Source organism: Schistocerca cancellata, chromosome 1 (assembly GCF_023864275.1).
Source record: "Schistocerca cancellata isolate TAMUIC-IGC-003103 chromosome 1, iqSchCanc2.1, whole genome shotgun sequence".
In the NCBI taxonomy this organism is placed as follows: domain Eukaryota; kingdom Metazoa; phylum Arthropoda; class Insecta; order Orthoptera; family Acrididae; genus Schistocerca; species Schistocerca cancellata.
The window spans coordinates 1253873822-1253887142 of NC_064626.1; the positions used below are offsets into that span (position 1 = coordinate 1253873822).

Consider the following 13321-nt stretch of genomic DNA (forward strand, 5'->3'; position numbering starts at 1 on the left):
GCCTCTCCAATGGGAACCGAAAACATTTGATCGCAAGGTCATAGGTCAACCGATTCCTCCACAGGAAAACACGTCTGATATATTCTATACAACACTGGTGACGGCATGTGCGTCACATGAGAGGAACATGTTCTCAACCCACCTAACTTGTACACTTGGCGAATGGGTAAAAAGATTCTTCTACCTTGCGCGATTTAGTTTTTCTTGTGGATGTGGTAATCACTCCCAAAAAAGTGACAAAAACATAAGCGTTTGTCACATAAACTGAAAAAAAATTTAAAATTTTTATCCGAGGGAAGGCTTGAACCGGGGACCTCTCGTTCCGCAGCTGCTCACGCTAACCACAGGACTACTTCCTTGTTATTGCCTATTTTGCGCATGGGCTACTCAGTTTGTACATTTTGCTTATTTTTTTCATAGTTCCACACAACTTCTTCCTGTTTTCTCGATTGATCTGTGTTCAGTTTTACAAGGCCTATCCACTGTGCCAACTTATAACTAAATCTGAGGGGGGTGCGATGGGGAGGTTCCCTTGTTAGTATTTCCTAACTGGAGGGGGGGGGGGGGAGTTTCATCGTATGGGTAGGGTCCCCCGTCGGGCAGGCCGTTCGCCGGGTGCCGGTCTTCCAATTTGACGCCACTTCGGCGACCTGCAGTCGAGGAGGATGATGGGATGATGATGAGGACAGCACAGCACCCAGTCCCTGGCCGGAGAAAATTCCCCAACCCCGACAAGAATTGAACCTGGGCCCAGAGCATTGACAACCCGTCATGCTGACCATTAAGCTACCAGGTGCGGATTTGGGGGGGGGGGGGGGCAAGGTGGAGAGAGGATAGCAGTATTAGTGCACACTACTACTGAGAATCCTCAGAAGCAATTTTTTCTCAAGTTGGTGCAACTTGAGAAGCTATTGCTTCACACTTCATAACAGATTTAAAAATAGCTGTTAATTAAATTTTCACTGATGTTAACAGTGGTTTAAAGCTAACTCACTGTCATTAAACTTTGAGAAGACCCACTACATGCAGTTCAGAACCTGTAAGAGATTTCCTTCCAGCATGTGTTTACATATGAAGACATGCAGCTCGAAAAGGTTGACAGTGTTAAATTTCTGGGATTACAACTCGGTAATAAATTCAGTTGGGAAGTGCCTACCACAGAATTGCTTAAGCTCCTAAACGAGTCTGTATTTGCAGTGAGAATCGTGTCAAATGTAGGTTCAAAATGGCTCTGAGCACTATGGGACTCAACTGCTGAGGTCATTAGTCCCCTAGAACTTACAACTAGTTAAACCTAACTAACCTAAGGACATCACAAACATCCATGCCCGAGGTAGGATTAGAACCTGCGACCGTAGCGGTCTTGCGGTTCCAGACTGCAGCGCCTTTAACCGCACGGCCACTTCGGCCGGCCGTCAAATGTAGGAGATATAAATACACGGGTATTCATTGGTATTCATTGGACAAAGATATAATACTACAACTGACATGTGATCACATTTTAGCTGGCCGGAGTGGCCGTGCAGTTCTAGGCGCCACAGTCTCGAACCGCGCGACTGCTACGGTTGCTGGATTGAATCACGCCTCGGGCATGGTTGTGCGTGATGTCTTAGGTTAGTTAGCTTTAAGTAGTTCTAAGTTCTAGGGCACTGATGACCATAGCAGTTAAGTCCGATAGTGCTCGGAGCCATTTGAACCATTTTGATTACATTTTCACGCAATTTGAGTGCATAGATCCTGAGAAATCAGTACCCAGAACAACCACCTCTGGCCGTAATAATAGCCTTCATACGCCTGGGCATTGAGTCAAACAGAGCTTGGATGGCGTGTACAGGTACAGCTGCCCATACAGCTTCAACACGATACCACAGTTCATCAAGAGTAGTGACGCGTATTGTGACGAGCCAGTTGCTCGGCCACCACTGACCAGACGTTTTCAATTGGTGAGAAATCTGGAGAATGTGCTGGCCAGGGCAGCAGTCGAACATTTTCTGTATCTAGAAAGGTTCGTACAGGACCTGCAACATGCGGTCGTGCATTGTCCTTCTGAAATGTAGGTTTTCACAGGGTTCGATGAAAGGTAGAGCCACGGATCGTAACACATCTGATTATGTAACGTCCACTGTTCAAAGAGCCGTCAATGCGAACGAGAGGTGACAGAGACGTGTAACCAATGGCACCCCATACCATCACGCCGGGTGATACCCGAGTATGGCGATGACGAATACACGCTTCCAATGTGCGTTCACCGCGATGTCGCCAAACATGGATGCGATCATCACGATGCTGTAAACAGAACCTGGATTCATCCGAAAAAATGACGTTTTGCCATTCCTGCACCCAGGTTCGTCATTGAGTACACCATCGCAGGCGCTGCTGTCTGTGATGCAGCGTCAAGGTTAACCGCAGCAGGGTCTCCGAGCTGATAGTCCATGTTGCTGCAAACGTCGTCGAACTGTTCGTGCTGATGGTTGTTGTCTTGCAAACGTCCCCATCTGTTGACTCAGGGATCGAGACGTGGCTACACGTTCCGTTACAGCCATGCGGATGAGATGCCTGTCACCTCGACTGCTAGTGATACGAGGCCGTTGGGATCCAGCACGGCGTTCCGTATTATCCTCCTGAACCCACCGATTCCATATTCTGCTAACACTTATTGGATCCCGATCAACGCGAGTAGTAATGTCGCGATACGATAAACCTCAATCGCGATAGGTTACAATCCGACCTTTATCAAAGTCGGGAACGTGATGGTACGTATTTCTCCTCCTTTCACGAGAAATCACAACAACGTTTCACCAGGCAACGCCGGTCAACTGCTGTTTGTGTATGAGAAATCGGTTGGACATTTTCCTCATGTCAGCACGTTGTAGGTGTCGCCACCGGCGCCAACCTTGTGTGAATGCTCTGAAAAGCTAATCATTTGCATATCACATCATCTTCTTCCTGTCGGTTAAATTTCGCGTCTGTTGCACGTCATCTTCGTGGTGTAGCAATTTTAATGGCCAGTTGTGTATTAAAAAACTTTTATACCTTGCTTACTTTCATTCTCTTACGTCATTGGGATTATATTCTGGGGCAACTCATCAAACCGAGCAAAAGTTTTTAAAGTGCAAAAGCGTGTGATAAGAATCATTTGTGGTGTAAATTCAAGAACTTCATGTAGAAACCTGTTCAAGGAACTTTGTATTCTTACCACTGCTTCTCAGTATATTTATTTTTTAATGAATTTTGTTGCAAGTAATACATCTCTATTTCCAACCAATAGCTCAACACATAGTATCAATACTAGGAATAAGAACAATCTACATAAAGACCTAAAATCACTTACTTTGGTCCAAGAAGGGGTCCAATATTCAGGATCACACATTTTCAATAAATTGCCAGCAACCATTAAAAATTTGGTTTCAGAGAAAGCACGGTTTAAACAGAGTTTGAAAGACTTTTTGATAGGCAACTCCTTCAACTCTATAGATGAATATCTTAACAGAGACTGTTAAGCCAGCTTAAGTAAAAATTGTTAGATTTCAATTTTGACAGTTCTTGGTCACAACATTAGGTATTTTGTGTATGGTAAATTTATTAATAGTGCATAACAATGTTTCATTCTGACAGCGTGTTAATTCTGTAAATATTAGCTCTTCCAGTTTACCGTATTGTATTCACCTACTTCGACAATCTCCTGAAAATGATCAGGGTAGTAACTATTATATTCAAATGTTTTATGTTTTTATGTCATACTTTCTGACATGTTCCACACCCACGAGAATCATCTCATTTTTTGGGTCTTTGGGACGAAAACTGAATCTAATCTAAACTATTCAGAGTAGTACTCGACTTGCACAAAAGCCAGTTCGAGCCCTCGTGGTGAAAGAAATTGTATTTGGCGAGCAAGGGGAGGAGAGGTGGTGGCGTAGAATTCCTGATCAACATCCTGGACTAAATTCCAAGCCTCTCCGCGGTGTCTCATGAAGTGAGGCCTTGTAGGATTGTTGAAGGTCAGCCATCCGTCAGATGATGACGTTCAACTCGGTGGCCCCATTGGTGCTATTCGAGTAGATTAATCCATGTGCTAGCACCGGGTTTCACCCTCTCCCTACTCTCAACATCATAAAACACAAACGTAACACCACAATACACACGTATCCATTACACTCACCTACTCTCCACAAACATACACACACGAAACAACTGCCCCATACCTGCATGGAAAGCGTCCTATGTGTGCGAACGAGGAACGCCCTTTCCGACCAGGCAGTTGAACGCTCCCCACCCCCCACCCCACCCCTTTGGGATTTCCCCAGCTAACAGTGCCATATGACATTCAATTTTATTTCAGAACTGTCCAAAAAGGTCTAGAATTACTGCCCGAAAGACGATGTACCTATCCAGCAGGTTTACTCACAACTCCATTGAGAACTTTTAAGAAACGTTTCGAAGATTTCTAAAACAGTTTTATTTATGTGACTCGTCCGTCGGAGGTTCAAATCCTCCCTCGGGGATGGATGTCTGTGTTGTGCTTAGCGTAAGTTAGATTAAGTTAGACTAAGTAGTGTGTAAGTCTAGGGACCGATGACCTCAGCAGTTTAGTTCCATAGGAACTTACCACAAATTTCCAAATTCCCGTTATAAATTCTGATAAATATGAGGCGTAGTTATAAGCCTTTAAAATCACTTCGAAAAAATCAAGATGCGACACTCAGTGAAGGGTTATTCCTTCTCTGCATATTCACTCTTCAATTCGACACATTCTTCCCAATGACAGATGACTCGACAGAGATCTTCCTGTTACGTAGTTACTTCAGACAGTATTTTACACATGTCGTCCCAAGCCAAGACAATTGCGCAAAAAGGCTATCACGGAGAGTACATGCTCCGGATGTGCTGCAGGTAAGTTCTGCTGCGGTACAGATAACAGGTGCGCAACATTGCGGCGGTGAAAATGACGCGGCACCTGGAAATGGACTCCAGAGCTGAAACAAGCGGAAGAGTGGGCTAAACGTCTTAACTGCACACAGATTAACAGTGAAATTCTAGCGGTATATGGACCAAATGCAGTGTCGCTTCCAACAACAGTGAAATGGCGACAACAATTTGACCAAGGTCGCACAGATGTGAGTATTGCTGATCGTCGAGGATTATCGTCGACATCAGTCACAATGTCCAGACAGTCTTTCAGTCAAAATGTAAGAACATCTGGGGGAGAGAGATTTTCCAACAATAGTGATGTTCACAAAGGGTTCTCGAATGGCTCAATAAACAAGTAGCGGATTTCTACCGTCGAGGAAATCAACGATTGGCAGAAAGTTGCGACAGTTCTTTACAGAGACTATGTTGAAAAATAATGTCATGCATCAATGTCACATTGAAGTGTAGTGCAACATTCAATGCAAGTTGTTTGGCCTGCCATAATAAACGTGTGACTTACTTTTTGAAGTACCCTCCCAAAAGTCTGCATTTAAGCTCTTCAGAAATCGTTTCACACCGAAAACAATTCGTAGCCACTCTGGAAATGTCTGCCACACAATGCTTTCCTCATCCGAGAAAAGAGGAATACATCACTTGGTGCCATGTAAATAGAATATAAGGTGTATTAACATCTTCAACTTTTGTAGTCCTCTTCCTCAGTTGCATGTAACATTATGGTATACTGATAATTTTTACTTTTTGGACCGTTTGACTACAACTGAATGGAACACAATTTTCGTGCCAAATATGTTTCGCCTTTATTCTCTGCAGGGCATCTTCAGTGGCCTGGAATGTGTACATATTTTTACTATTTAGATTACATTCTGAGGCAATGTACCTAGGTCTATGCGTTATAAACATCACAGCAAAATCCAGCCCCCAGAACTGTTTATAACCCACAGGTACATTGCCCCAAAATATAAACTTAAATAGTAAAAATATGTACATACTCCAGGCAACTGAAGATGCCTTGCAGAGAATAAAGGCGAAACGCGTATGGCACGAAAATTGTCTTTCGTTCAGTTGTAGTCAGACGGTCAAAAAAGTAAAAATTATCAATATACTGTAAGAATATAAGGGGTGAGGCAAAATTATATATGAAAGAGAAGTAGCTTGTTTGACTGTGTCCCATGCAAAATGAATTGAGATGTGGAACATAGCGACGACGAACTTCGTCCTGTTAAAAATATCATACGATTAAAACTGATCCACGATTACTTTTCACTTTTTCTACTGTTGTCTCGATCGTGATACGCCTGTCTTCAAACGCCAGGGCCTCAGTTTCTCCTGCGATTCCCGATTCTTCAGCACCGGGATAGTGTGCCAACTCGTTCTTAGTCAATCTGACTAGTTTGACAACACCTGGAGCGTCTGCTCCAACCAGTGTTTCCACTTTTAGGTATTTCATCCGTTTTAGGGTGAAACGTCTTACGTTATATGTGGTTTAGGGCTACTTTAATTTGACATGGATTTAGGGAAATTTAGGGTGAAATCGAACTTAAGGTGGTAACCATATCATTTGTAGTAAGCACCACAGAATATATTACTTCACTCGATGGCCCCACCGATGTATTAAAGGAGATTCAATCAAACTCTTATTGAATGCAATCCATCTAATTTTATCTTGCTATATTAACTATGATATGACCATTGTTAAGGGCGACATCGGAACTTAGTGGTATTACACCGACAGTAATCACACGAAAACCGGGATATGTGAAGTATAGTGGAAAAACAGATATACCACTGCATGGTTCCGGGATGCATGAAGGTAAACGTTTTCGTGTTTGTGTTATACAGTGACAACTTTAGGCTGTGAGTGCCTAGTAATCATCATCTGGTATGAGAAAAATAACACACGTAAGTTGTAAGGATTTGTGAATGCGAATTATACCGACTCTCATCTTCAAACGTGACATTTCTTTGAAGGTGTAATATGAAATTAAAATAAGGCTGTTGTAATACCATACTCAAAGTCCAACAGAAGAAATGAACAAATTTTATGCAAGTCGCCAGGAATTTTTGTGGCAATAATATTGCAGATAAAACAACGGTTCGACTTGGATGAGAAACCTTTCGATTTTTCGAAATATATAGATCCCCAAGTAGCACGAAATACGAAGAAACAGCCTGTGAAACCGTGTGTTTACCCATTTTAATTTTTTTGTGGGAAAAAGCAACATCCAGAAAGCAGACAATGAATGGAAACATCAAGCTGTCATCAAAGCCAAGCATTTTGAGGTTAACGGCAAGGAAGAGATAAAAAAAATTCCCAGATGAGGTTTATTGGAATAAGATACTAAGTTTGAAAGATCATCAAGGCAGTTTTATTTACGAAAACCTCGAAATGGTCATTTCACTTTTATTCGCAGTTCAGCCATTAAGTTCTAGGGTAGAAATATTATTCAGTGTTCCTAAAACTGTAAACACGGACAAAAGAAATAGATTTAACAACGACAACCTTAATGAGTTGCTTCATACAAAATTGGGAATGCTAGAAAACAGTTACTCAATTTTAAAACTCGACAGAGCCATGCTAAACTAACGAAAAGGTGTAAAAGTAATGCTTCTGCTTCTGGTCCTGCAAGAGTATGTACTACACGTATTTCATGTCATTAAATACGTGAAATAATGTGTTGTTCTGTATTATAATTACACGCCCTAAATCTAGGGGTTTTAGGTGTTTTTGGATACTTTAGGAATGATTCCGAAAGCAACTAGGGTAAAACCAGAATCATAAGTGGAAACATTGTCTCCAAGTAAACACTGTGTAGTGTGATGGTGCACTGTTGCAGTGCACTTCAACTGACTCATCATGCATTGTTGCAGCGTTGTTACCCTTCAAATGCAGGAAAGACTTACCACACGATAAAGCACTACGTCAATGGACAGGCTGCGCCAAATTATTTTGTCTTTTCAGTGGCATACTACATTACTGTGACGTAGTTATTTGAGTGCTTATCAAGCTGCAGACATGTATCAGCTATTTTTTCGAGGGTGTAGTTGAAAGCTTTCAAACTGCTCTTCGTAAAATATTGATTCTCATAGTTCAGATTTATCTTGTTAACGGCACAGACTTCTAGATTAATCTTAACAACAAAGTGTATAACTAATGGCTGGTAGCTCATCCTTCGCGGCAGAAGTGAAATTTATTTACTATAAAACAGATACTGTAAAACAGTTTTTAAACTGAAATATCCAGTTTTTATTTTAAGCAAGACAGCAAAAGCATATAATTTGAAAAACCTGTTGAGAAAACGAAGACAGGGGTACTTAAAGAAACGTGTACAGATCAGATATAGTTGTTGAAGATGGAACTATAGATCAAATGGAATAGTGTAAACGTTTACTGTGCTGTTACACACATACATGGATAAAAACCTGACTTTAAAGGTATATGCAGCCGCTCGCACGAAAATTTCAAAAATAAGACACAGATGTGATATTTTTCAATACAATTGTCCGTCTTGATCGTTATTTATGTAGATTTGTACCGCGACTAATGCTGTTTGTGAGGTAGCCTATCTTAAACAACAATCACTGGCTATTAGGTGACATTAAACTGAGTTCGACTCGTCAACCAAAATTCATATCAATTTCTATAGAATTAAGCTTTCAGACGTTCAAAAAATGACCTATAAAAATAACGGATAAGAATTGTCGCGCTACAATTCAAAGTATCGATTACAATTTGAACATACAGTAATTTCATAAAAAATAGCATACGTTCATTTCATAGAAAGTAATCAATAAAAATCAAATGGACGATTGTGTTGTCAAAAACTATTTAACATATGGCTTAAAAATCAAACAAGGCAGAGCTTAAAACAACTTCATTTCTACTGTAAATTACGTAAACCTGTATTGCAACTTCTTTTCCTGTTCGCGAGGTGAAGATTTAGAGGATGACAACTTTATTAAAATACCTCTCACAAAATATCGTCCTGCGCATTCATATTTCCGGCAGTAAATGGACATTCAAGCTTGGCATTCTGGCAACATTGTACTCACATATATGGTAACTACCTCTGTTAGCATTTTCGCTAGTGCTGTGCACTTGGTGCAGTGAACAGCGTGTTCGAATCTGGGTCTAAACAGATTTGTTTTTATCTGCCTATTTCTTTCTGCCATATAATATTGCAGTATAGACCGTTTCTTAACCTACATATGTCCGACATTTACATAGTACATGTTTGGAAATTATTTGAAATCACGTTGCTAGCCCTACTGATGACGTAAGACCATAACGAATGTAATAGACCTGAATGTGACAAGAATAGTAATTGCTGCTAATCGATGGGACCATTGGGGAAAGGTTCACTGCAAATAGGTTTGGAATCTAACAGAGGCAGCGGTGTGAAACAATTTGTGTCCACGACCAGTGAAAACAATTGTACTACCATTTCTGTATTCGTACTACGTAAGTGGAAATGCTTTGTAGAAGACCCACAGTAAACACCGTATGACGATTAAGACACCAGTTATCATACAACGCAGGGTACGCCGGCCGAAGTGGCCGTGCGGTTAAAGGCGCTGCAGTCTGGAACAGCAAGACCGCTACGGTCGCAGGTTCGAATCCTGCCTCGGGCATGGATGTTTGTGATATCCTTAGGTTAGTTAGGTTTAACTAGTTCTAAGTTCTAGGGGACTAATGACCTCAGCAGTTGAGTCCCATAGTGCTCAGAGCCATTTTTTGAACCAACGCAGGGTACATTTAACAAATAAATACAATTTCGCCTCGACCCAGAATCGAACACTTGATCTCCTGGATGTTAATCCAAAACGCTATCCACTGTACCAACTGCACATCACGTGGAGGGTTTTGCGAGTGAGATAGTTACCGTATATGTGGTTACCGTGTAGCCAGAATGACAATCTTGAACGTCCATTTATTGCCGGAAATATGAGCAGGACAATATTTTGTGACAAAGATATTTGCATAGCTAGTATGTGGGGAATCGTGCTGCGAAGTCTGAGTGCACTAACATGCTGGCATGAAAAAGGTGTCGATTTCGGTACCGTCGCCCTCTCGCGGCTGTTGTGTCTACTTGTGAGTTGACGAGATACTGTGTATCGAAATTTTAAATGTAGTATGACGTTATTCTATTTGTGGTAAAAATATTACTTCCCATTTGTTCAGCCGGCCGGTGTGGCCGTGCGGTTAAAGGCGCTTCAGTCTGGAACCGCGTGGCCGCTACGGTCGCAGGTTCGAATCCTGCCTCGGGCATGGATGTGTGTGATGTCCTTAGGTTAGTCAGGTTTAAGTAGTTCTAAGTTCTAGGGGACTGATGACCACAGATGTTAAGTCCCATAGTGCTCAGAGCCATTTGAGCCCATTTGTTCTGTTTATCTGACAGAAGCTGATGATGACTGTAGCCAAAACTTGTAAAGGTGTATATTTAAAAAAAAATAAAAACATAAATAGCAACCAAGACGAATAATTATTGACTAGTGATAAGGATCGCGGGCTCATACAGCGATTTTATGTCATTTGTACAAAAAACTGGTATTTTTCAACTCAGTTGAAGATCCAGTTCTTAAGCATGGAATTGAATAAAAGAAAGAAAAGATAAAAAGACAGTACATGAATTCAGGCTACCTCTATGAAATTATTAAGAGGCACACTTGGAAAAACCAACAAGGGATGCAGAAGAACTCCTGCGGAGTTTAGAAAACAGAAGAGCTACCGATAGAATTCAAGCTGTGAGGGAGGTTTCGAGTCCTGCCCGGGTAGCTCCGTGGCAAAAATATTGCCCGCTAAAGCAAGGTTCCGGGTTCGAATACCAAACCAATAGGCATTTTTAATCTGCGTGGCAGTTTCACCACAAGTAAAGTTTATTAAAACGTCGAGCTGGCGAATCAGATTACACGGAATCAGAAACAATGCTACTGGGAAAAGATGTATACATCTTTTGCCGAAAATCCGATGGTCAAAACGACAGATAAATACGAAATATTCAAGTTGTAAAAATGAATAGTGGCAGATTACCTCTCATAGCTAAAAGCTAAAATACGAAGAGACATAAAAGTATGGGCCTTACTAGGATAGCTCTTACATAAAATGAAGATTTTTTCAAACAGTCAACAGCCTTACCTCGCTGAATACACTGGTTTCCGTCAGATCATAGAAATGAAGTAACATTGGGCATGGCCAATTTTTGAATGGCGTGCAGTTGACAATGTTTCCATTTGCCTTTGGGGCAAAGCGGAGGAGGGGGGAGGTAGCAAATTTCCTTAACATCTTACGCCAACGTCCTCGATTAAATTCCAAACTTTTCCGCAGTGTTTCATGAAGTGAGGGCCTGTTATACTGTTGATGGTGATCCATCAATCATGATCCATCAGTCAGATGGGAACAAGCTCGGTGGCCACCTTGGTGCTACTCAAGAGCAGTAGGCTATGTGTCGGCACCAGATTTCGCCTTCTCCCATTGTCCAACACAACAAGGGTAACACACTACACACACCCAATACAGTCACCTACACCTGTCAGATATACTCAAACATACAACTGTCACAATTCGCGAAGGAAAGGTGCCAGTTTGTGTGAAGGAAAGAAAAACCTTTCCAATTAGGCTGCTGAACCTACCCTTCAGGATCTAACAGCTGACACTGTCATACAATTTTGCATTCAAGAAGAAAAATTGGTTCTTTTTGCAGGCGATGCTAGTGTTTCCAGAATGAAATTTTCACTCTGCAGCGGAGTGCGCGATGATTTGAAACTTCCTGGCAGATCAAAACTGTGTGCAGGACCGAGACACGATCTCGGGACCTTTGCCTTTCGCGTGCAAGTGCTCTTCCAACTGAGCTACCCAAGCACGACTCACGACCCGTCCTCACAATTCTACTTCCGTCAGTTCGATACTAGTGTTGTAACAAATCCCATTAGAGCGAAAGCAACAAAAGAGTTGGTAAATGATAGTTTCCAAAAAATTGACTGGTTCTCTGAAAATGGACTCTCCTTAAATTTTCAAAATAAAGCACACTACATTCAGCTCTGTACAATAAACACTCATACTAACAATTCATGTAGCACATGAGCGGGGATCGGTAAGTAGAGTAGAGTGTTCCAAATTTTTGGGTGCAGCAGTTGATGAAAACTTGAACTGGAAGAAGCATATTACTGAGCTTCTCAAACTATTAAGTTCAGGTGCTTTTTCTTTTCGTATAATTGTTGACATGTTTTGCATATTTCCGCTCAATGATGTCGTACGGAACAGTTTTCTGGGGTACCCAAAAGAAAGTATTGATTGCACAAAAGCGAGCAGTAAGAATAATGTGTGGTATTCACACAAGGACATCATGGAGATACCTCTCCATGGAGTTAGGCTGTCGCAATACATATTTTCGCTAGTGAAATTCGTCATAAATAATCATACCTACAACATACAGAGAAAAATAACCTTTATTGACCATTGTTAAGGCTGAGAATGGCTCAGAGAGTAGCTCAATATGAAACAAGGAAAATTTTTGACCGTTTGCCCAGTAACATGTCTGACAGGTAGCAAAGCAAGTTTTAACTCTAATTCGAAATCATTTCTCTTGAACAACAACTTCTATTCTACTGACGAATCTCTACTTAAAAACTGGTAAAAAATCCTTGTTTTTAAGTGTAGTGACATGAGTAGGAGTAAAATGATAATTTTTTCATTAATGTTAACAGTAATCATGTACACAATCGTGTAAACCGATTCGTTCCACATCATTTCGATAAAAGACGCGTTCAAGTGATCTATGGAACGTGTAACTAACTAACTTACTTACTTTTTTCTCAAATAAAATAAATCAAAAATTTTTTAGCCATCAGGCAAAATAATCATGGCTGTAATCCGTCTCTGCAACAGCAGACTAGACGCTGGCAAAATATCTCGAGTTCTATACCTGCTTTCTTTTTTCTTTTGCGAACAGTAGGTACCCTTCACAAGAAGATCATAAAAATAGATGGATATTTCCACTTTTGTAAAAGCAGTCTTTCTGTTTACGTTTGACATTCGTTGTTCCGCTCGTCCTCATTCCGTAGGTCGTTACACGCTATTTATATTTCATACTTACATTACGTAAAGGATTCCACTCAGAACTTCGAGTGCGCTCACCTTGCCACCTCCAATTACCCCCTTGTGACATTTAGGGTGCCACAGGGGAATCTCATCAAATGCACGTTCCACACAAGCATGGTCCGGACAATGGATCGCAGACTTCGACATTATGCGGCGCGTAAGTTCGGTAAAAACTGTGCTATGCTAGGTATAGAGTTCCAGGTTCATTACGAAGGCTAGGTTCTGTATACATTGTGTCAAAGGACACTGAACTCGATCCTTATCGAACTTCCGTAATTACTTAGAACAGGAATCGAA

General features: G+C 41.3%; 1 protein-coding gene across 1 annotated transcript in view; it reads left to right on the forward strand.

The window, feature by feature from the left end:
* The window catches only part of LOC126143752 (Down syndrome cell adhesion molecule-like protein Dscam2), a 726918-nt gene that overhangs the window by 351715 nt on the left and 361882 nt on the right, over positions 1 to 13321 (forward strand). The gene's annotated exons all lie outside the window — the stretch shown is intronic.